Genomic DNA, 25,420 nt, shown 5'->3' with positions numbered 1-25,420 from the left:
AGCTGCTTTTAGTTTCCCTGGTCTGTGCCTGCAACACTACTCTGTCCAGGGTGCTTGCTGGCTTCAGCCTGCAAAGCAGCCAGTCCTCCCTCCTCAAGCTCCAGGGATTGACTGCTCTGCTCTGCACCCCTTCTAATAAGGGCCAGCCCAGCCCTGATTTGCTGCTCCTCACAGCTCCTCTCTGATTGGCTGCCTCCTGTGCAGCCTCCCAAAGGCTCTATTAACCCCTTAGAGCCCAGTGTGGGGCAGACGCTCCATCACACAAGGGTCAGAGTAGCATAGAAGCTGCCACACTGGCCCTATACCACCCAGAGATTTTTCATGCTGGGGGAATCTTTAGCAGCCGGTTCTGCTCAACACACAGCCACTTTACTCTGATCCACCTTTGCAAAGCTGGCTCAGTGGGAGCCAGGATTTGGTTCATAAATATCTATAAGGCTATACGCTGACATTAAAGTTCTTTATGACAGGCCACATCAGACAAAAGCAGGAAAGAATCCTGTGGCACCTTATAGACTAACAGACGCATTGAAGCATGAGCTTTCGTGGGTGAATATCCACTTCGTCGGATGCATGCATCTGATGAAGTGGGGATTCACACATGAAAGCTCATGCTCCAATACGTCTGTTAGTCTATAAAGTGCCACAGGACTCTCTGCTGCTTTTACAGACCCAGACTAACACGGCTACCCCTCTGATACATATCAGACAGTCATCTTGTCTTAGGTATATATTTATCGTCACCTTTTCCTCATGCTCAGAAGGAGGAAGCTTACAGGAGTCAGAGACAGAAATGTTCTGCATTAACTACAGATGCAGGAACTGGGATAACAGAGGCGATAGCGCATCCATAATTTCCATCTGCAGAAAAGAGCCATCCTATTAGACCTCTATGATCTACTGACAGAGCAGCTTTAGAATAAAAAAAGGGAAAGCTATTCCCATCCTGTCCTGCACAAAATAATGTGTGCAACATTTTGGTAGGTACAGACTTTTCCAAGATGGTAGCAAGTTACTCATGCACTTCTTAAGTTAGTCATATGTCAATTTCTACATGCCTTCTCAATTTCCGGACACCCATGCTACAACACATACAGACTTCTATTCATTCACCTGTCACTCCACATCACAACTCTGGATACTCCAGTTTATGGAAGCAATGAATTCCATGTGTTTCAGTTATGCTTCTAGCAAAGAATGACCATAAGCAAAAGCAGAGACATTTTCATAGCATGAGAAGACCAAAACTGCTAGGCACCATGTAACCCTTCTGCCCCTCTGAGTTGGCAGCAACAAGGGCTGGGTTCAGTATCCAGGGGTTCCGTTTCAGTAACACAATGCATAACCGGCTCGAGCCCCCACCCAGTGACCTGGGACGCTCACATACCACACTCCCCTGGGCGCCTTTAGGAGGCAATATTTCCCCTCTCGCAAGCACGGACTCTGAGTGTAGCAAAATCTTTTTAATAAAGGAAGGAATCAATGCGGCATCCCATTGGAGAAACACCACAAACAGGGTTATAACACAAACCATAAACAAAAACCCACCTCCAAGTATGTTTGGCACTGTCCTTTTTCCCCTTAGGGTTTTAAGTCCAATCACCCCAAAGTCCAACAACCCAAAAGTCTCTGGTCAATGCCACCCCAGAGTTCAAGAGTTTATCTGTAGAGGTCCCTCCCCCCAGCCTGGGTAGAAAGGGGCACTTTACGTGGTCCAGGGCCAACTGCCCTGCCTCTCTGTGGGTTCTGCTTCCGCCTTCTCCATGAACTGCTCCGCTTTACCAGCCGCTCCACACTGCTCCTCCAGCCATCCTCAGAAACTGCTCCGCTCCACCAGCTGCTCTGCTCCATGAGCTGCTCCAGTTCTCTCTGCAAACTGCTCGACTCCACTTGCTCTGTGGGCTGCTTCACCTGTCCCACAGCTACTCCGCTCTGCCAGCCGCTCCGCTGCCACCAGCTGTCCCGTGACCCGCTCCAGCCATCCCCACAACTGCTCCACTCCGCCATCTGCTCTGTTCCACAGTATAGCTTCAGGCTCCCCCACTAGTTAGCACAGTACTCAGTGCTCTCAGCTCAGTAATCTCAGCTCTTTAGTGATTTCAACTCTTAGTGATCTCAGCTCTTAGTGGGGGAGCCCCAGTGCTAGTGCACCATTAGCCCGAAGTGAGTTCAGCTCAGTAACCTGTATTTAGATTCTTGAGGGAATAAAAAAAATCAACTCTGACATTCCACAGTGGAGAGAGGAGGGGGTGGAACTGGTGCTTCTGGCTCCACAAGGAGACTGCACCACCAAGCACAGATACCTGTCCCCAGCCTCTCTCAATTCACTGATTTTTGGAACCCATGTCCCTTGTCTAGCAAGTACAATCCAACTGAGGGTGAGTCATTTGTCACCAAGCAGTCCCACAGCTCGGCAGTCTGGGATAGGGTAGGCGTGCCTATGCAAATACACTCTCTGAAATTCTTTCCACCAGATGTCAGGGTAGAGCTTATCCTGACTCTGCTTACAACCATATGGCCAACCTGCCTAGAGAATATTCCATGTCTACTCAAATGTTCTTCATCTTTCAGCTGTCTGTCATCAGTGCAATGAGGAAGATTTGGTAAGCACTAAGTACTTTCTGATTTTTATCAGAATTACTCAAGTGTAAAACAACAAGACAAATTTTATGAATTAAAACTTTACCTCGTGATGTTATATAATATTCTGTCAGGAAGTGGAAAGAACATCTATAATGAGACACACAAGAAAACTTAGAAAATGTTGCCCATTTCAAATTCTCTATCCCTCCCTACAGAACACAGAAAGGATCTTTAATTTGGCTCTCTGAGATGTCTAGGTTTTCCCTGTGATGCATCTGACACATCATAGCAGTGCAAAGCAGATGCACCCCATGAAGGAACAATGGAAAAGCAGAAAATGGAGAAAGAAAACGGAAGAAGGATCACCATGTGAAGGTCTTGTGTCTAAATGGATGTAATTCACCTAAGCATAATCAGATGGACAAATTATTTTTCCATTTAAGCTCCTAACAATGTTTTGCAAGTGTTGCTGGGGCAACCTGGCTGCCACATATAAAGAAAGAAGGCCGTGGGAGGGAGCCAGGGTAGACGTGCATGGTTGTAGGTTGTTGTGGGAAGCCAGAAAAAAAGGAGGGGTTTACAGGGAGTCAGAATGTAACAGGGAACTGGTATGAGAGGGGTGCTGTTGCAGTGGTCCAAGGAGGCAAAGGGATATGTTGCAGATAGTTAGGAGGGAGCAAATGTTTCAGCATGAGGGTTCAGATGAATGAATATTTTGAGTGATGGCAAGTGAAGGAGAGGGAAGAACCAGCATTGCTTTCTCTCCTCATTCCAGCATCCAGCACCACCTCCTCGCCATTCATGAAGTCTCCTAGGTGCAGTGGTTGCCTGAGCATCTCATTTCACTTTCTTTCCAAGAATTATACAGAAGAATGTTGCACACAAATCGCAATATCTGCTATGGAAATTCACGCAATTTGCAGTGTTGATTAGGAACACTGTTTTTGTTCTGTTCTTTTATACAAATGAACAGGTAGCTTTGTGTTAGGCCAAGTACCGAGAAATTAATAAAATAATGTAAGAGTGAGAAAGCATTCTACAAGAGAAGTGCTGCATGAAATATTATGATGGCCCTGACCAGGTAACCAGGATCCCTGAATTTCTATTAGTAGCAATAAGAGAACAAATTCTTAGAAGCTACTTTTCAACATTGTAAAAGCACTTTTGTTTGAATTTCTTATCATTAGAATTCACTTTGTAGCCTCTTTGAATTTGTCTGGGATAGATGATGTCGGGGGTCACTGGGCAACTCACCGTGGTAGGGGCAGAGTTGACTTGGGCAGGGGCAGGTGGGTACCAGTGCAAAGTCAACTGGTGAGAGCAGGCCAGAAGCCTGTGCCAGGGGACTGGAGCAGACTGGATGCTTGAGACAGGAACAAGAATAGGCTAGAAGCTTGGGCAGTCTGCAAAGGGAGAGTTCCCAGCCGAGTAGTGACATTGCAGAGTGGCTTGCTACTCTTCCTGAGGGATTAAATAGCTGTTCCTGGAGGTCATCTGACCCAGTCCTTGCTCATGGATGATGGTTAAGGGACGACCCATCGCAGGCTCTTGCTGAGGGCTTACCTCACATTACCTGCTTCCCAGATGTCTTTGAGCCAAGCTTGTCAGGATGGGATTAATGGAACTCATAAAGCAGGTCGAGAGCATGGATATTACTAGCTGGTTCCTATGAGCCTTCCTCCAGGCTGTACCCTTCCCAGTCAACAAGGCATAGGAGCTTTCCCCAAAGGATCTTGAAATTGAGGATTTGCCTTATGAGGTATTGCTCCTATCCTTGTACCATGAACACAGTGGGAGGAGGCTGTGTCTCGTGTTTTTTTCAAGAGACAGATGTGAAACTCAGAGTGCACTCACTTAATGGGTGGTGGGGTGGTGGTGGCTGGAGACAGAAGGCAACCAGGTTAATATGTTGAGTGACCTGAAAGGGGCCAAGATTCCCATAGTCAAGTTTCTAGGAGGAATGAAAAGTGTCCAAGTCTCACATGGAAAGCCATTAAAGCAAACTGTGAAAATATTAATGATAGATTGTGTGTTCTTTCTCATAGTAGGAATTATGTCATATGTTTTTTTCAGCCTCATAATCCAAATACCAAAGACTCCTATTGATTTCAGTGGGCTTTGGATTGGGCTCTCAAACTATACCAGCATTGATTACTGAACTACACAACTTGCATTAACAAAATCTGTTTATAGTACTTCATAGAGATTTAAATTGCAATCTCTTGGATGCTTTTCACTATGAACTACCAATAAATGGCTTTTCCTCTTATGTTAGAATAAAAATATAATGGGCAAAATTTTAATTCTATTGATTTCTATGTACTGCAGTATATGTACTGGCTTGTATATTTCAACAGCCATAAACAAGAGACATTATTGATGATCTTAGTTTAAGTTTTAAACGTTAAAGTCCTGATTCAGCCTAATTAAAGAAACTTTGCAAATTCAATCTACAACCAGTGACTAATTACTAGATCCAGAAAAACTGGTTATATATTACTAATTACTCTGTCACTGAAATAATAACTACCAGTTACTGTTACATCATGCATGTGCATTACACACGGAGACTCTGCTGTACTGGTTATCAGAACTACCTTGAAATTGCCATTCATGTTCAGGAATTGAAATAAAAAATTCTTGCAAAAATATTAAGCAAAGGGATTGAAAAAGCTGTTACAAGAAAGGTTTATTTTTCATTGTAACAGTTTGTGGCACTGATTCTACAACATATATGCTAAATTTTATATACATGATCAGTCCCATTGAATCTGCTCAGGTCCACAGGATCCTTATCTCAGCCCTCATCTGCACCTTACTGAATGTGCAGTGGTTGAGGGAAAGATGTGCTGTCTATTTAACCTTCTTTAACTGGGTACTTTACAAGCTTAGTGAAATGCATATTGCATGTACAAACAAGTGATTTTTCAAAAGATCATAACTCTGTGTAAGACCAGACCATTTTTGCCAGAATGCCCAAAAGCATTTCTCTTTAGTGCAGGCTGTTTCCCTGCCAAATTTCAACTTTCTTCTCCTAGTCAATCCAGCTGCAGAGCTATTCAAAAGAAGGACAGAGGATTCATTTTTTTAAATAATGGAGAATGTGTATTTTTTCCCCCACTCTCCTCTGAATCAAAAGTGACTGAAACGTTTTTTCTCAAACCAGATTTACTCTATGCTGTCAGTCTGGGGGCCAAAATGGCAAGCCCAACGTACTCTCTCACAAAGGGGAGTATCCTGACAGCAGGGAAAGACCATCAGAGCCCTCCAATATCTTGTGCTGGTAAACACTGACCTCCTAGGTCTCATGAGATCCTCACAACCTAATGACACATTTGCAGTTGTTGCAGCAATGGATGTTGTTCAGTGTTAAACGCACATTTCTGTGTTAAAAATTGAGTTTCAGAGACAGTGTTTATGTCCCAGAAGGTCCGCGTCACCTTGCAATTCTTGATTGTGCTATCACTTGCCCTTGGCTAGCCATTCAGGCAGTGGAAGTCAATAAAACTGATTTTGCAGCATTTCTGATGACCAAGACTACATGCCTCAGTTAAGTGCCGCACTGACTCTTGCAAGGTATGTTGCCAGAGGAAGGTCCCCCACAAACTTCTGTGCAGCTTGGTCCTGCTACTGACTCAATCCCAACCTTGGGAGTCCTTATCAATGGGCTTCCTTGTAGATGTCTCCAGTTCCCAGGGCCACATAGCCATACTAGTAGCCATGGATCTCCTGTCTAAGATGTCCTACTTTGTGCTTTTCAGAAGATATCCACCATAGAAATGACAGTCTGTTTATATTTATGTCATGTCTTCAAGCTCCATGGATTACCCTCCAATATCATATCTGACTATGGATCCCAGTTCACCTCCCATTTCTGGCAAGAGTTATTCTGCCTCTTGGATATTGACTTGTATGTCTTCACAGGATATCAGCCCCGAAAAGATGGATAGTCAGAATGCGTGAATCTAATTTTGGAGCAGTATCAGCATTGTTTTATTACTTATTAGCAGGATGACTGGATTAATCTTTTACCCCTTGCAGAATTTGCTTATAACAACTCTGACCACAAATCCACTCACTAGAGCCCTTTCTTTTCGAATTACAGCTTTCACTCCCAGTCCCCTCCATCCCTACCAATGATTTCCCATGTCACCATGACATCTGACCTGTTAAACACCTCCACCACATCCAGGAGGAACTGAAATCCCAGTTGGATACTGCCAAAAAGACGGTTTGCTGACCACCATCGTCAGGTCAACCTTCCAGTCACTGTTGGGGACAGTGGGTTTTGAGAGACTTGGATGCATGTGATTTCCCATGGAAGGGGAAAATCAGAGTGACCTGGCCAGAGGCTGATGCCACAAAGCAGGAGCAGAGACTGAGATTAACAGTGACAGAGTGCAACCACAGGAAGGAAAGTTGGCCTGGCAGAGCTAATCCCTAGATGCAGCCAGAAGGAGGTTCTCCATTGGTGAGTAGAGCACCCTCTGACATGTGCATTAAACTACTCTATGGACCCAGAATTTTAAGCCCATACAGAGAGGTTACTAATTGAAAATAAAGGAGCTGCTTTTAAAACAAAAAGAAAAAACTATCAGCATTTATTCTTCCTGCTATTGCCAGTCTCAAATGTTCAAAAATAATGATTCAGGGCCCAAAATATCATTACATTGGCTTAAATATGATTTTTAAAAAAAACAACAACCTTGAGGTTCTTTGTTTGCTTCCTGTTTTTTCAGCCATTAGAGTACACTCTGGTCATGTTTTCAAGCTTTCCTCCAGAACAATGAAGGTTAGAATCTTCTTTTAAATGAAAGTTGAGATTCTTCCCTAATCACTTGACTTCAGGAGCTGGAGCTTTAAGAGGAACCAGAAGTAATGTGAGATTTGCAATGCAATCACAAATATTGGCAACGTCTTCCATTCTCATTCATATACCACACTCATTACTGTAGTAGTTGAGCAGCTTCCAGAATGTTTTAAGTGACATGACTACCATTTGTCACATGAGAATCTTTGTCTTCAAGTGGAATATCCTGTGAGGGTGTTTTTTTTAATGATGTTTTTATTTATGTTACGTCTGATGTGCCACATGTGCTTATTACTGAAAGAGCGGTTAAAAGAGTGTGCCTTGCAATTGGAATGGAAGCAGTGAGCTTTGTGGCCAATTTTAGATCTGGTGGGGGTTTGTTGGCCCACTCCTCAAGAAAGCTCTCTCTTTTGCATAGATGAGCTCATAGACTCATAGACTCTAGGACTGGAAGGGACCTCGAGAGGTCATCGAGTCCAGTCCCCTGCCCTCATGGCAGGACCAAATACTGTCTAGACCATCCCTGATAGACATTTATCTAACCTACTCTTAAATATCTCCAGCGATGGGGATTCCACAACTTCCCTAGGCAATCTATTCCAGTGTTTAACTACCCTGACAGTTAAGAACTTTTTCCTAATGTCCAACCTAAATCTCCCTTGCTGCAGTTTAAGCCCATTGCTTCTTGTTCTATCATTGGAGGCTAAGGTGAACAAGTTTTCTCCCTCCTCCTGATGACACCCTTTTAGATACCTGAAAAACTGCTATCATGTCCCCTCTCAGTCTTCTCTTTTCCAAACTAAACAAACCCAATTCCTTCAGCCTTCCTTCATAGGTCATGTTCTCAAGACCTTTAATCATTCTTGTTGCTCTTCTCTGGACCCTCTCCAATTTCTCCACATCTTTCTTGAAATGCGGTGCCCAGAACTGGACACAATACTCCAGTTGAGGCCTAACCAGCGCAGAGTAAAGCGGAAGAATGACTTCTCGTGTCTTGTTTACAACACACCTGTTAATGCATCCCAGAATCACGTTTGCTTTTTTTGCAACAGTGTCACACTGTTGACTCATATTAAGCTTGTGGTCCACTATGACCCCTAGATCTCTTTCTGCCATACTCCTTCCTAGACAGTAAGACAGAGCTTTACCTTCATTGTGGAGATCTCCATTGTGCCCAAGGAAAGGAGTTGTGAACCAGGATCCACATCTAGAAACTTCAGGCTATCTTTTAAAAATCCATTCAACATCTTGAAGATAAACTCCATGGAGTGGCTTGTAGATTAAGACACAGATCTTAAATTTGACTTGATATTCTGTGGGAAATAATTGTAGAGAGCAGCAGACAGGTTTGAGGTGCTTGCCAGCACTTTGTGTGGCTGAAGAGATATGTTGCTGAATTCTTGACTAGTTTTCCAAGGACTTGTCTACACTGAGGGGACTATATTGGCATAGCTAACTTGCTATAGCTATGCCGGTGTTATCCTGTAGTGTAGATGCAGCCTACACCGATTAGAAGGGCTTTTTTTCATTGGTGTAGGAACACAACTTCCCCAAATGATGGTAACTATGTAATCAGAAAAGCATTCTTCCATAGCCATGGCTGCATCAACACTGGGGATTAAATCAGCATAGCTATGTTGGCTAGGGGTGCAGATTTTTCAAAACCCCAACCGACATAACCATATCAACCTAAATTTTAAGTGTAGAACAGGGCTCAGAGATGATGGTGTCATGGCCAGGAATATTGTGTTGTAGCTCTGAGAGGTAGTGAAGGTATGTACATACATACTGTATGATTTATTTATATATCACTCAAGACTGATATCCTCCACAATCACTCAGTTGTTACAGTGCTGAAAAGTACTTCTGTTTCATGAGAAAGTGCAGAAAAATAGTTAAAAGAACATCTCATTAATATCATGGGTCAGGCTTCATAATTGCAAGTGTCAAATTTTACTCAAAGTATGTTTACAAAAACAAGCAACAAAAAAATAGCTCAAACTTCTGATCACAATAAAGCATACTTTGCACCAGGCATAATTCTCTAACATATCTTTGTTTGCTTGACAGGTTTCTGGCAATGCAAGGACCTGATAACCAACGGCTCCACTGGACAGCAGCACAATCATAGGAGAGTTTCCAGAACTTTTCTGGTCTGTCCAGAAAAATGCATTAACCTCTCAAAGACCATTCACACTTCAGCCTATGCCTCTGAGTTACAGTAGTCGCAAACATTAAAAAAATAGATTGAAAACATCCCCACCTAGTGGCAAAGAATCTGAACACAGCAAGAATGGCTTCAAATCTTCCTGGGTCCAAAAACAACCTTTCTGCCAAACTGTTTCTATTCATAATAAAGTAACCATTCTGAGAAAATTGGAAGTAACTTAAATGATAGTTTATAAATCAGAATAGTTAAGTTTAGTTAAAAAAATGGTCAAAGTACAGTAGAACCTCAGAGTTACAAGCATGGAGGTTGTTCGTAACTCTGAAATGTTCATATCTCTGAACATTATGGTTGTGCTTTCAAAAGTTTACAACTGAACATTGACTTACTACAGCTTTGAAACATTACTATGCAGAAGAAAAATGCTGCTTTTAATCATCTTAATTTAAATTAAACAAACACAGAAAAAGTTTCCTTACCTTGGTAAATCTTTTTTTTAATTTCCCCTTCTTTTTTTAGAAGCTTATGCAGGGCCGGTGCAAGGATATTTTGCACCCTAGGCAAAACTTCCACCTTGCGCCCCACCCCCCGCACATCGGTTCACTGAGAGGGCAAATCCCAACAAGCCTTCGTAGACTCCAGGAGCCAGCTTCCCCAGGGGCCAGCTGTGCCCAGGGGCTGCTCCCTACCCCAGACCAGTTTCCCCCCTCCCTTCCCCCTGAACTCCCCTGGAGGGTGCACAGCCCCCCTGTGAGCCCTCCCCACCCCACCCTGTCAGCCCCCGCTCTGAGTCCACTCACTGGGTTTGCTGGGCTTGGGCCGCTGCAGCAGCTCGGCAGGAGGAGCCGCCTTCCAGAGGCATCGGAGAGCCAGAGTGTCCCGTTTGTGGTGGTGGCAAGCCCCAGCCATGGAGGAACTGGCATGATGCAGAGGGGCAGCAGCCCTGCAAAGGCAGTGGCGCGGCTAGTGGGAAGCAGCCACACCTCTTGCCCCTCCTGCCTGGCGCCCCCCCCACAGGGGCTTCTGCAGGCTGCAGCGGATGCATGCCGGAGCCAACCCCCCATGCACCCCACAGCTGCCCCCTCATCATGCTCACGCTCTGCAGCTCCCGGGAGTGTGAGCCACCACAGCCAATGGCCCTCCTGGAACAGGCTCAGGGCCCACGCCCCAGTGGCTCTGGCTCTCTGGTGCCTCCGGAAGGCAGCCCCTCCCTGCCAAGCCAGGGCACTGCTTTTTTAGGGTTACCATATTTCAACAATCAAAAAAGAGTGTGGGGGGAGAACCCCACCAAGCCCCCTCCCTCCCACTTCCCACCCCCCTCAGAACTCCCAGCCCCCCCACTCCTTGTCCCCAACTGTCCCCTCCTGGCACCCCTGCCCCCCAGAACCCCACCCTCTACCTAAGCCTCCCTGATCCTTGGCCCTTGACTGCCCCCTCCTGGCACTCCCCCACTCTAACTGCCTCCCTAGGTCCCTACCCCCTGCCTGCCCCAACCCTTATCCACACCTCCACCCCCAGACAGACCCCCGGGACTCCCATGCCCCACCCCAACTGACCCCCACAACTCCTGACCCATCCAAGCCTCCCCCTGCTCCCTGTCCCCTGACTGCTCCGATCCCTCTCCCTCCCCCTGCCAGCCCCGCCCCCGAACTCCCAACCCTCCCCCGGCTCCCTGACTGCCCCCTGGGACTCCCCTTACCAAACCAAACAGGCTGCGGAGCACACAGCCCCTCCCCCGCAGAGTGCTGGTGCTGGAATGCTGAGGCAGGGAGAGCTGGGGAGGGACTTTGTCTGCTGGAGGCCAATGGGAGCAGCTAACTCAGGCCCAGGCGCCCAATCAGACATACTGCACTCTGCGTGAGGGGAAGGGAGGAGAGGGAGGAAAAATCCCGGACGCCCCCAACCACTTGGCACCCTAGGCGACCGTCTATTTCGCCTAGTGGTTGCACCAGCCCTGAGCTTATGTTTAACACAGTACTGTATTTGCTTTTTTCTGTTTGTTTCTGCTGCTGCCTGATTGCATACTTCCTGTTAAAAATGCGGTGTGTAGTTGACCAATCAGTTCATAACTCTGGTGTTTGTAACACTGAGGTTTTACTGTAGTCACTTCCTGTTTCCAAATTACATTTTTCAGCTAAATAAGGTTCCTTGCAAAAATCAATGGTTGAATCCGAGGCGTTTACTCTGATGTTTCCAGAACCCCTCAATGTAATGAGAGACCTGTGCAGTTGCCAGAATATCTTTTCTCATAATACAGTACTCCTTTCAGTCAGGAGTTTGATATTAACTAGTCTTTACAAAAAGAATCATCCTTTGACTGATTAAATGGAAAAGAGAAGAATTGCCAAATTAACATACGTCCCAGAAATGCTCCTCAACTGCTTTATTAACATTGTCATTGAATATTTAAATGGAGTTTCCCACAAATTATCAGTGTGTAGTTGAGTGTAGGAGAAGGAAGGAGCTGGAAGCAAAGGAGTCTAATTCGGCAATATCTCATTTTGTGCTTAATGTTCAAGTGATGATCCTATTGTGCATTTTCTTTATTCTAGACGGCTTTTGAAATCTCCAGCCCTTTATAGAAACTGATATTATAGAAAGCTGGTGTCCTTTCTTATTAGTACTTTGTCATGAACAGTGAAATTAAGCTTCCAGTGCTCCAGACTTTTCTTGAAGCGCTAGACTCAGGACTGGCTCCAGCTTTTTTGCCGTCCCAAGTGGTGAAGCGGAAAAAAGAAAAGAAAGATAAAGCCACGATCAGCGGCACTTTGGCAGCAGCTCTACCGAGCTGCTTCATTCTGCGGCGGCAATTTGATAGTGAGTCCTTCACTCTGAGAGGCACTGAGGGACCCACTGCTGAATTGCCGCCGAAGACCCAGACGTGCTGCCCCTTTCCATTGGCCTCCCTAAGCACCTGCTTCCTGTGCTGGTGCCTGGAGCCGGTCCTGGTTAGACTGTTCTGAGGTAAACATATCATAGAGCAGGAATTTCAGCAGGCACAACTGTTCCATTCACACAAGCTCTTTAGTTGGTCACTATTCTAGCCACATTTGGCCTAAATTTCAAAAGTGTTCAGCACACATAACTCCAGATGATGTCAACAGGAGCTGTGAGTGCTCTGAAACTCAGGTCCATTGTGGACAGATTAAAATTTGACCCCCTGCCCTTTTGGGAGCATCTAGCTTCTCTGTCAGTGCTAGATATTCCCAGTTTTAACTTCCCAAGAGCACAAGAACCACATGTGGCCTCGCCTAGTAAAGGTGCTCAGATGGCCTTATTGTGACCTCTCACCTATTTTTGTACCTGTGTGGGCCCAGCTATAATCTAGCCTTTCGTCAGTTACCCAAGAGAACTCTGGAAAGGGTCATTTAAAAAGTGGAAGAAACTTGGACTTAGCTATATTCACACTCTAATGGGAAGCTCTCCTAACTCTGTTCAAGGATGTCCCCACTCAGCACTTCTGTTGTAAGCTGGATACTATGATGGAGAGTATAAGTGGAATATTTGGCTGCTCAGGTCACTATATCTTCACACAAATACAGAGGACTATCCTCCCCAATCCTACCCAATGCATATAGACCTAATACAACATATTTTTAATCTTTTCTGGATCCTGTGTCAAAATATATAAGCTTCTAAGAAGATGGGTATTGCTATGTATCTGCATAGCTTACTCTGTGCCCTCTTAACATAAAACTCAAAGATTGTATATTAAAAAAAATCCTCAGGAATGATGAAATTCACCCTTGTGCAGAGGATCAGCACAAAACTTACACACTTCTTAAATCCTACTGTCTTCGGTACAGGGTGAATTTCACCCAAAGAGAAGCTTTTGGTTCAGTAGCATTGTGATGGGGGTATTCACCCACACCAGCCCTGAAGGGGTTAATTTGGCTCAGAAGGGGCCAATTAACTTTATAGGCATCACCTGGGGGATAGTGAGGCTTAACTGATAAACCCTAGTTGCAGATAATGCCCACCTGCGGGAGGAGCTGGGAGTGGATTATAAAGAGAGGAAGAGTGCCTGAGACAGATTGTCCAGTGACAATTTGATACCTCAGAAGTGGGAAACCTGGCCAGTGGGCCAAACCACAAAGAGAGAGCATCCTGAGTCACGAAGAGGAAGCACTGAGGGCTTGTCTACATCAGAAAGTTGCAGCGCTGGTGAGGGAGTTACAGCGCTGCAACTTTGAAGGTGTACACATCTGCAGGGCATCACCAGCGCTGCAACTCCCTGTTTGCAGCGCTGGCGGTACTCCCGTTTTGTCTCGGGTGTAGAGGATCCAGCGCTGGTGATCCAGCGCTGGTAATCCAATGTAGACACTTACCAGCGCTTTTCTTGACCTCCGTGGAAGGAGGAAGCCTCTGGTAATCAAGCTGGTCTCCTTCCCTGCGGTTTGCTGGGTGGCTCCGGGAACGCGAGAGCAAACCGCGGCGAAGCTGGTCTCCTTCCCCGATTTGCTCTCTCATTCCCGGAACCCCGAGCAAGCAGGTCTCCTTCCCTGCGGTTTGCTGGGTGGCTCCGGGAACGCGAGAGCAAACCGCGGCGAAGCGGGTCTCCTTTCCCGGTTTGCTCTCGCGTTCCCGGAGCCCCGAGCAAGCAGGTCTCCTTCCCTGCGGTTTGCTGGGTGGCTCCGGGAACGCGAGAGCAAACCGCGGCGAAGCGGGTCTCCTTTCCCGGTTTGCTCTCTCATTCCCGGAACCCCGAGCAAGCAGGTCTCCTTCCCTGCGGTTTGCTGGGTGGCTCCGGGAACGCGAGAGCAAACCGCGGCGAAGCTGGTCTCCTTTCCCGATTTGCTCTCTCGTTCCCGGAACCCCGAGCAAGCAGGTCTCCTTCCCTGCGGTTTGCTGGGTGGCTCCGGGAACGCGAGAGCAAACCGCGGCGAAGCTGGTCTCCTTTCCCGATTTGCTCTCTCGTTCCCGGAACCCCGAGCAAGCAGGTCTCCTTCCCTGCGGTTTGCTGGGTGGCTCCGGGAACGCGAGAGCAAACCGCGGCGAAGCGGGTCTCCTTTCCCGGTTTGCTCTCGCGTTCCCGGAACCCCCCTTGAAGCCTCCCAACAGCGCTGCAGTGTGGCCACATCTAACACCACTTGCAGCGCTGGTTGATGTAAGTGTGGCCACTCTGCAGCGCTGGCCCTATACAGCTGTACTAATACAGCTGTAACAACCAGCGCTGCAAAATTTTAGATGTAGACATGGCCTGAGACTCTCATTTCCACATAAGGAAGGTCTATTGGACAATGAATCAGAAACAGGTCTTTATGTTCTGACCAACAGTGACATCTACTGTTCTGTTCATGGCTTACACTTAAAAGTACAAATGTCCAACTGAGGGCACCCTGACTCTCAGTTTTTGAAGTCATATATACAGGTTTCAAATTTAGTGACAAGTGATCTAACATCCTTTTTAGTGGGCAGTGTAAAGCTGTTGGCTGGGTTCAGAGTTTGTTTTTCCAACCAGCTTTTTTTAGAATTTAATTAATATTTAATTGATTTAGTTTTTCTTCCTTTTTACTAACTTTTAATTTATGTATTGGCCAAAAATAGAGATACAAGACAGCTGATCATTAAGAATTTTTAGTTTCTCAAAATTCTTGCATTACCAAGAACAACAGAATATAATGGACCAGATCCTGAGCTGTGGCTGAGGAACACTTGGGGCAATTCAGGAGAGGAACATGTAGAGGTGTTGTTAAACCACCTTTCCACAGTTTGATCCTAGGGCTTTCCTAGTGCCTGGCCAGGAACTCATGTAAATTAAGGCAGCCTGAAGGCTGTTTCTGATCCCAAGGGGCTGCTCCAGCACCCAGGGATCACCAGGGCATAGGGGAGCTCCAACCAAGAGCCCTTGAGAGAGCCATTTCTCAGAACAAGATTAGGGGAAAATACTTTGTTTTGCCCATGATCACATATAGGAGCGGCTCCAGACACCAGCACACCAAGCACGTGCCTGGGGTGGCAAGCCACAGGGGGCGCTCTGCTGGTTGCCGCGAGGGAGGCAGACAGGCTGCCTTTGGCGGCATGCCTGCAGAGGGTCCGCTGGTCCTGCAGCTTCAGCAGACCTCCTGCAGGCTGCCTCCAACTTCGTGGAACCAGGGACCTCCCGCAGGCAAGCCACCAAAGGCAGCCTGCCTGCCGTGCTTGGGGCGGCAAAATACCTAGAGAAGCCCCGATCACATATTGTTTTTTTCACAGGAACCCAGCCTCATTCAGTGCACAGGACAGTGTTCTGGGACTGAATCAGCACTGTGTAATGGAAGAGGCCATTGTCTGTAGGACCCCCTGGCTTCCTTTGTTGCAGATGTTGGAATGGGGGGAGTGGAGGAAGGGAAAGCATGGGCTCAGTGTTAAGGCAATTGAATTCTGAACTGGATTCTAGCCCTCTTTGCCACAAAGTTCCTGTGATGCTGGGCAAGTCACTTAACCAACTTGACATAGGTGGCCAGTAACTGGACGTTCCACATTTTCTGGGTGCTCAACTTGAGACTCTAGGGTCTGATTTGCAGTGGCACTGTGAAAATAAATTCATTAATGTTTATGAAACACTCAGATACAACAGTGATGAGCACATTAGAAAAGACCAGGAGGAAATTAATAATTCTGTATTCAAAACAGGGTTTGAATAGTGAGAAATCAAATAAGGCATGAAGAAGGAGTCAAAAAAAATAGTGAATAGCTGCTCATTTTGTGATCACTGTCCAGGATGTGCACTGAATGAGGCAAGGTCCCATGAAAAAATGTGCTGTCTGATTGTATAATTGAAGACTGTTATCACAATGCACTCAGAAAGAGGGATAATTAAGGTTGCACTGCCAACCTTAACTCTGCCATTTCCTAATTTTTTACTCTGCAACCATAGCATTCTTTTAACATTGTTTTTGTGTGCAATATACAGACCAGATATAACTGAACATCGAGATTTGTATATGCCTTAAATGAGCAACTCAGTGACCTATAAGTGTAACCATTGTCCTTCCTCATGCCTTCCTGGTTGCTACCCTCACTCACTGTCTCATGTCTAAAACTAGGCTGTAAGCTCTTTAGGACAGAAACTTGTATTTTAATTGATGTGAAAAGTGCCCAACATACTTTTGGATCTGTGAAAATGATAAACAATGATGGCTGCAAAAATGTGCCTGAGGCAATATTTAGATCTAATAATTAGAATAATTCCCCTCCTTTACACACCAGACCCATTCCTACCTGTGAGTTTGGGTTTTTTTGGTAAAACTTAAAATAATTCAGATATACAATAAATATGTTTCTACCTTAGACCATAACCGTAGTATATATTAAAAGTCTCCAGTATTGGTTTCAAGTATCAGAGGGTAGCCGTGTTAGTCTGGATCTGTAAAAGTAGCAAAGAATCCTGTGGCACCTTATAGACTAACAGACGTTTTGGAGCATGAGCTTTCGTGGGTGAATACCCACTTCCTCAGATGCATGCCGGCAACCAGCAGAGCGCCCCCTGTGGCTTGCCACCCCAGGCACGTGCTTGGTGTGCTGGTGTCTGGAGCCGCTCCTATATGTGATCATGGGCAAAACAAAGTATTTTCCCCTAATCTTGTTCTGAGAAATGGCTCTCTCAAGGGCTCTTGGTTGGAGCTCCCCTATGCCCTGGTGATCCCTGGGTGCTGGAGCAGCCCCTTGGGATCAGAAACAGCCTTCAGGCTGCCTTAATTTACATGAGTTCCTGGCCAGGCACTAGGAAAGCCCTAGGATCAAACTGTGGAAAGGTGGTTTAACAACACCTCTACATGTTCCTCTCCTGAATTGCCCCAAGTGTTCCTCAGCCACAGCTCAGGATCTGGTCCATTATATTCTGTTGTTCTTGGTAATGCAAGAATTTTGAGAAACTAAAAATTCTTAATGATCAGCTGTCTTGTATCTCTATTTTTGGCCAATACATAAATTAAAAGTTAGTAAAAAGGAAGAAAAACTAAATCAATTAAATATTAATTAAATTCTAAAAAAAGCTGGTTGGAAAAACAAACTCTGAACCCAGCCAACAGCTTTACACTGCCCACTAAAAAGGATGTTAGATCACTTGTCACTAAATTTGAAACCTGTATATATGACTTCAAAAACTGAGAGTCAGGGTGCCCTCAGTTGGACATTTGTACTTTTAAGTGTAAGCCATGAACAGAACAGTAGATGTCACTGTTGGTCAGAACATAAAGACCTGTTTCTGATTCATTGTCCAATAGACCTTCCTTATGTGGAAATGAGAGTCTCAGTGCTTCCTCTTCGTGACTCAGGATGCTCTCTCTTTGTGGTTTGGCCCACTGGCCAGGTTTCCCACTTCTGAGGTATCAAATTGTCACTGGACAATCTGTCTCAGGCACTCTTCCTCTCTTTATAATCCACTCCCAGCTCCTCTAATGCATCTGAGGAAGTGGGTATTCACCCACGAAAGCTCATGCTCCAAAACGTTTGTTAGTCTATAAGGTGCCACAGGATTCTTTGCTACTTTTCCAGTATTGGTTGTGAATTGTTATTTCTGATATGTGTGTGCCTTCAACTGGCACGTGCTGGGAAGAACACCAAGTCCTGAAAAGTTACGATTAAGAGAAGAACAGAAAGATTCCTCTTGCGCAGAGGAGGAGATGCACAAAGAATAGGAATTCCAACCATTCAAATAAGTCCATAAGTAAAGAAATTGCACTTTCCTGCTGAAGTGAAGTTCCTGAATGTCTAAGGATCAAATTCTAATACCGAAGCCTAGTCTGAGTAACTGGGCTATGTTTTAGGCAGCTATGCATGTAACTGTGTGGGACTCACTCCTGCGGCACCTCCTGCTGGTACCTTCTAGGAATTAGCTCACCATCCTCTGGAGCGCCCTCTGCAGGCTAGTATCCCACTTTTCCTGGGCCCCGTGTCCCTCCCAGATCTGGTGCTCCTTGCACACCAGGGTGCTGCCCCCTGGCAGTACACCCCTCAGTCTCTGGGTCTCCCCCCTCCGGGGAACCCTCACCTCCTATCCCCACCTCGCCACAGTCTTTGGCTACTGCCCAGTCTCCATCTAGCCTCCATTCACTAGGGCAGACTGCAGTGTAAATGCCACTCATCACAGGCAAGGAAGGTTTGGACCTACTGCTTCTGCCTACCCCTTTGGGCTGCCCCCTGCAGCCCCAGTACCTATTCAGCCTTCCACTAGGCCACAGCCTGAGGTTTCCAGGCTGGAGCTCCCCAGTTCCCTGGGCCTTCCTCCAGCCCTGCTCCAGCTCAGGTACCTTGGTACACTCCCAGCAGCCAGGTTCCTCCCTCTCAAAGGCTAGAGAGAGAGACACTGTTTGTGCCCCTGGCCCACTGCCCTCTTATAAAGGGCCAACTGAGCCCTGATTGGGGAGTGGCCACAGCTCAGCCCACTTCCGCCATCAGTCTGGGAACTGCTTGCTCCCAGTCACTACCCTCTCCTGGGTTTTAAGCCCTTTAAGGCCAGAGCGGGTGACTACTCTGCTAAAATACACTATCCAGGAATTCTTATCCTGGTCCCCATGCAAGAATGTTGGTGCACAGCTGTTCCATGAAAACTTATTGGCTAAAATCACCCTCAGTGCCCCTTACAAGAGCCAGGAAGTGAAGGACTGGAGAGTTACATCCCACTTGTTCCTATGGTTCTTCTCTGCCCATTTCACATCTCACCACTGCCCCACGTCCATCTCTACGGCCTGTAAACACTGACCAGAGCCTCCCTGGAACAGGGCGCCATACAGCACAAGATGGCACGTACTCTAACTCCAGTATGGTCTATCTAGATCTGTTTCTCTTACCCTTGCACAGGGGAACCACGCCTCTCGCTGAGTGTGGCTGAGGAGGAGGGCCAAGATTTTTCCCCACAGAGAACTGGAAATCTAAATAAGTTATATCAAAGGTTCAAAAAAAGGTAAAGGGGTGGGGAAATGCAAACTACTTTAAGAGCAGAGATGAGTCACAGAAAGAGCAATGTAAGCAATACACACCCTTGAAATAATGTGCACCAAGAAAGATAAGAAAAATACTAGTAAGTGTGTAGTAGAAACAGGGAAAGAGAGGCTTTTTCTCTAAACACTACTAAGGACAGGTTTAAAAAGGATCTTCAAGGTCAAAATTAAAACAAAATCAAATGAGAAGCATGAACATCTAAATTAATGGATACAGGGAATCAACTCCCAAAGTATGTAACCTCATCATGAGTGGCTTGTAGCTTACCTTGACAGATATACAAAGGGATTGTTTCTATGTCTACACTGGCAACTGAACGACAAAATGTTTGACTTTCAGAGGTGTTAACCTCCCCTTCCCCCTAAAGACAAAAGTTTTGGGGACAACAAGCACTGGTGTGAACAGCACTTCATTGGCAGGAGCTCTCTCCTGCCGACAAAGCTAACACTGCTCATCGGAGGTGGGAGCTTTTTGTCGGCAGGAGAGCCAACAAGCAGCAGCTACACTGTGCGCCTTTTAGCGGCACGGCTGTAGCGACACAGCCATTTCACTAAAAGTTGCATAGTGTAGACACAGCCTTACTCTTTGGCAACAGTTGTATAGCTTGCTATGACAATAAGGTCTCATTGAATTTGAAGTGTCTAGTGTTTCCAATAAGATCTACCAAAGTGTGATCCAGAAATGCACCGATTACAGGTGGAGGCTTCCCCTACCTTCCCCCCAGACCAAGAGGGAGTGCAGAGATGTTAGAAGAGTTCAAGAATGACAAATTCTAGATAGATGTGAGGAAAGAGTCCTGAAGACCATTAGACTGTGAGGTTTTTATTTTTGGACTTTTCTCTTTACCCCAGCATGCAAATGGACTGAGTAATGACTCAGCTGGAGGGCTAGGCCATGGAAAATGCCAGATCGCTGTGGAACCAGAATGACTAAAGGGGGCACTAAACTGAAAAAAAACAACAACCAAAAACCTGTAATACCACACCTGGACACATGCTAATGCTCAGGCAGCAAGAGACTCACCACAGAATTAAACCTAGCAAGAGACGTATGCAATAAAAAGAGGTTCTATAAATACGTTAGGAGCAAGATAAATACAAAAGAAAGAGTAGGCCCACAACTTAGCAAGGAAGGAGAGCTAATAACAGATGACATAAAGAAGGTTGAGGATTTTAATATTTATTTTGCTCCAGTCTTCACTAAATAAGTAAATTGTGAACAGCTACTCCATACAATTAATATTAAAAACAGGCGGGAAGGAACACAAGCCAAAATAGGGAAAGAACAGGTTAAAGAATATTTGGATAAATTACATATATTCAAGCTGGCAGAGCCTGATGAAACTCACCCTAGGATACCAGCTGAAACAATATTGGAACCTTTGACAATTATCTTTGAGAACTCGTGAAGGATGGGTGAGGTCCCAGAGAACTGCAGAAGGCCAGACGTAGCAACGGCAGTCCGTTTTAAAAAATAATTTATTTTTTTTATTGGGAATGTTTTGTTAATTTGTTTTATCCATTTTCCAACCCTCACAGACAGAGCTGTCCCTAGGGGATGGTGAATTGGGGCAACTGCTCCAGGCCCCACACTTTGGGGGGCCCCATGGGCCAGCACAATTGGCCTGCGCTGCATGGGCTACGGGTGAACCACTGGCTGGGGGTGGCTATTCCCAGGTCCGCCCCTTCCACCCAAGGGAGAGTGTGCCTGCCACTGGGAGGGAGAGTGTGCAGTGGCACGGCTGCAGCCTCCCCAGTCCCGGGAAGGCGAGTGGCTTATCCCAGCCCCCTGGAGCCCAGCAATGCCATGGAAGAGGGGCCCTGGAGGGGGCAGAGTGTGGCCAGGGCCATACCTGGCTGTTTGGGGAGGCAATGCCTCCCCTAGCCTCCCCTACCCACCCCCAGTGCAGTCAGTCTCAGAAGTGATATCACTTCCACTCTGGACCTCACATCCCTCCTAGGGATGGCCCTGCTCACAGAGGGTCGGGTCCTGACCCTGGGGAGGGGCTGACCTGGAGGTTGGGCCCTGCCTTGGGGGAAGGGGGTTGGCAAAGCAAGCCCACCTGCACTATCTCCTCAGCAGCTGCTCCTGACCTGCAGGGCGCACACACACATTTAGCCAGGACTCCCATCTGTCATCATGACAGAGGGGTGGCTGCGTGATACCTGAGCAGTGCTGAAACACTGTACTCTGGGTCACAATGCCCAGGGCAGGGATCTGGGCCTAGCTCTGCAAGACAGGAGCCACACAAACTGCTGCTGTGGTATACGTTTTTGTCATTTTAAGCACTGTTTGTTGTTTTTATTTTGCATTTCCAAAAAGTTTAGGGCTCTAAATATTTTAATTAATGATGTGGATAATGGAGTGGAAAGTATGCTTATTAAATTTGCAGATGGCTTCAAGCTGAGAGCAGTCGCTAGCACTTTGGAGGAGAGGATTAGAATTAAAAATGACCTTGACAAATTGGAGAACTGGTCTGAAATCAACAAGATGAATTTAATAAAGACAAGTACAATGTATCGCACTTAGGAAGGAAAAAAAATCAAACGTACAAACCCAAAATGGGGAATAATTGGCTAGGCAGTACTACAAAAAAGGATCTGGAGTGAGTTACAGTGGATCACAAATTGAATATAAGCCTACAATGCGATGCAGTTGTGAAAGACCAGTGTCGTTCTAGGATGCATTAAAAGGAATGTCGTATGTAAGACGTGAGAGGTAATTGCCGAACTCTACCTGACACTGTTGAGACGTCAGCCAGAATACTGTGTCCAGTACTGGGCACCACACTTTAGGAAAGACCTGGACAAATTAGAGAGATTCCAGAGGAAAGCAACAAAAATGATAAAAGGTTTAGAAAACCTGAGCAATTAGGAAAGGTTACAAAAAAATTGGCATATTTAATCTTGAGAGAAGAAGGCTGAGGGGAAAACCTGATAGTCTTCAAATGATCTGATAAGAGTCCCCAAATATGTCAAGGGCTGTTATAAAGAGTATGGTGATCAATTGTTCTCCAAGTCCACTGAAGGTAGAACAAGAAGTTATCAATTTAATCTCTAGCAAGGCTATATGTTACGAAAATCCTTCTAAGGATAGTTAAGTACTGGAATACATTACCAAGGAAGATTGTGGAATCTCTGTCACCAGAGATTATTAAGAACAGGTAGGACAAACACCTGTCAGGAATAATCTAGGTTTACTTGGTCTTGCTTCAGCACAGGGGGATGGACTAAATGACTTCTCAAGGTCCCTTACCACTCTACTTCTCTATGACTCTAAGGCCTGGTCTGTACTACACAGTTATGTTGACGTAAAACAGTTTATGTCAACCTGATTATGTCAGTGTACATACTACAGCCTTGTCCAGCCAACTTAAGTGCCCTACCACACCAACAACCTAGGGCTTATATCAGTGTAGTCAGAGCAACACAGTGTCTGTGTAGACACTAAGCTACTTACATTGGCACTTGGCAGTCTTGTCGATTTGAGGACTCCATATTGGAGCTGTGAAATTGACAAAAAATCCAGGCAGCTAGAGCCTGGCTGCCTGCAGTTGCCCCTGGCTTCCTGCTCCCAGCGGGCTGCGCCTGTCCAGCTCCCCACTTAGGAGCTGAGAAGCCAAGGTGGCTGCCCCCTGCTGGGAAGTGAGAAGCCCAGAGAGAGCTGCATGGAGCTGAAAGCCCTGGCTCTCAGCCCCACTCACCCCACTGCCTCTCTTCAGTCAATAGAACTGCTCCAGGTGAAGATGCGCACCACCAAGAGAAGGAGGGTATTGTGGACATAGGTTGTCTTAAGTCTGTAGTGTAGACATGCCCTAAGTGTAGAAACTTAATGTTGTAACAAGAGAGAGAGGGAGGGAGGGAGGAACAGTTAAGATAGGTGGGACACATACAGTCAGTGAATATACAGGGGGAGATTTTCAAAGGCATAATGTGCAGTTAGGATCCCAACTACCACTGACATCCAATGCCAACTAGATGCTTATTTGCACTTTATGCCTCCGAAAATCTTGACCTCAGTCAATATCTCCCCTGGCAAAGACAAGAAAGTTAGTCTCATTGAAAGCTTTATTTAGATGAGATCAAGCGAACCATTTCAGTCAGCATCCCTCCACGATAAGCACTGATGCACCAAGAAATAGATTAAAGAGAAAATAGTGCAATACTAATACTTCAGCAAATGGCAGGATAGACCAAGTAGGCTTTGCTCTACATGCAAAAGTTCAGCTAATTCCGGGCAAGAAAAATCAGAGCCGGTTTGTGACTCTGGTAAGCCAAGTGCCAGCTCTGTCCAAGGCCATAGACATTAGCTAAGAACTGACAAACTCAAAGCTAAAAACCAAACTAGCTCAACTGTATGTTAGTTTTGTTAAAAATGGGCATTAGTTTATACAAATGTATTTAGTGTTTAGACTATGAAATGCTTGTAAATTGCTGCATGCATTAATCTCGCTTGTAATGTCTCTATTCCATGCCACAAGGACATATGCAAATTTTGCTTTTTAACTTTGAAAATGTTTGCTCTGAACTTGTGAACCCAGGCACAGGAATAATTTCCACCCTGCATCCTGTATGTCCATTCAGGAGGCCTACCAAGATTAAATGGGCCATGAAGGAATATCACAATACAAAGGATTCGTAAATGGCCCTGTCAAACCTTGGAAATGCTATGTGCAAGGAAGCTCGTGTCATGGAATGGAAGGTCAAATGTAAAAGATAAAACAGGCTCACAAGAAAAATTTTCTTCTTTTTGCCGTTTGAACTCTCATAGGGCCAGAGATGCTAAATGAAAGCAGAGATCCCCAGGGTCAACTTGGGTCCACCCTGAAAGACAGTTTGAATGGACATACTGCTACATTTCTGTGACCTTTAGAAACTATAGATGGTAACTCATTTGTGTATGTATGTCTGCTTGCTTTAACCTGTGCATAACTCTGATTTCTTTTTCCTAGTTAATAAACTTTTTGTTAGTTTAATGACAGTATTGGCTACAGGTGTTGTATTTGGTGTAAGATCTAGGGTACCAATTGATTTGGGGTAAGTGACAGGTCTCTTGAGACTGGGAGAAACCTGAATATTTTGTTACTTTTGGGGGGGGGGGTGTAAGTGACCATTTATCACTAAGTCCAGTTTGGCTGGATGGCAAGATAGACTAGAAAGCCCAAGGCAACTGTCTATGACTCCATGGTCAGACTAGTATGTGATTCAGGAGTTCATATTTGTTACTGAGATGGTGAAATCTAATTATAGAACATACCACCAGTTTGGGGCATCTGCCCTACTTTTCACAGTCTGTCCTGAGGTGGGCATTCGTGGTCGTGAGTCACTGCAGATAGCATGACAAGGTTAGTAAAGAGAGAGAAGCAATTTTTCAAGGAGACAAACAATTAAACTTTGCCAAGGGAGGCATTATAGTGACAATATTTAATTCCCAAGAGACAAAATATGACTGAATTCTTTTGTTAATTCATGGCAACAAGGGCTTTAGCAACAAGTTGAAGACAACACATAACAGTGATAATCAATCTTGAAAAGTAGTAGAGCTACTTTGTCAAAGATTGGGTCACAGCAGCATAGCACTGCATGATAATATTTGCATTTGAGCACTGCTTCAGTATGTTATGTGATAACAACGGGGCATCATAACTCATTACTGGTTCTTGTTGATGTGGCATCACACTGATTTTATGGCATCTTTGATTCCATTCAGGGAAATATTTCTTCTCTCCTTCTGTCTACCTCCTTAGCCTGGGACTTCAGTCTGCTAGAACAGTAGAGACATTTCTTCTCTCTTCATCCCCATCCCCAACACTCCTGATGCCTGGGAGAGAAAGAGTGTTTCCTTTCTCTTTCTCAGCTTGAGATCAAAATGCCTTTTTTTCTCTTCCCACAATATTGAGGAAATAGTCCCTACACCTCTCAAACAGACCCACAGAC

General features: G+C 45.6%; 1 protein-coding gene across 3 annotated transcripts in view; it reads right to left on the bottom strand.

The window, feature by feature from the left end:
- MBNL2 (muscleblind like splicing regulator 2) overlaps positions 1-11,287 on the bottom strand; it is a 249,726-nt gene extending 238,439 nt beyond the window's left edge. The window contains exon 1 of one of the 3 annotated variants that reach the window (XM_030567623.1): positions 11,260-11,287. The gene's annotated coding sequence lies outside the window, so the exon portion shown is untranslated. The remainder of the gene's footprint in view (positions 1-11,259) is intronic. The other 2 variants (XM_030567632.1, XM_030567642.1) reach the window with 2 other exon arrangements.
- Positions 11,288-25,420: the final 14,133 nt, after the last annotated feature.

Source organism: Gopherus evgoodei, chromosome 1 (assembly GCF_007399415.2).
Source record: "Gopherus evgoodei ecotype Sinaloan lineage chromosome 1, rGopEvg1_v1.p, whole genome shotgun sequence".
NCBI classification, from domain to species: domain Eukaryota; kingdom Metazoa; phylum Chordata; order Testudines; family Testudinidae; genus Gopherus; species Gopherus evgoodei.
This window is presented reverse-complemented; position numbering and strand designations above follow the sequence as displayed.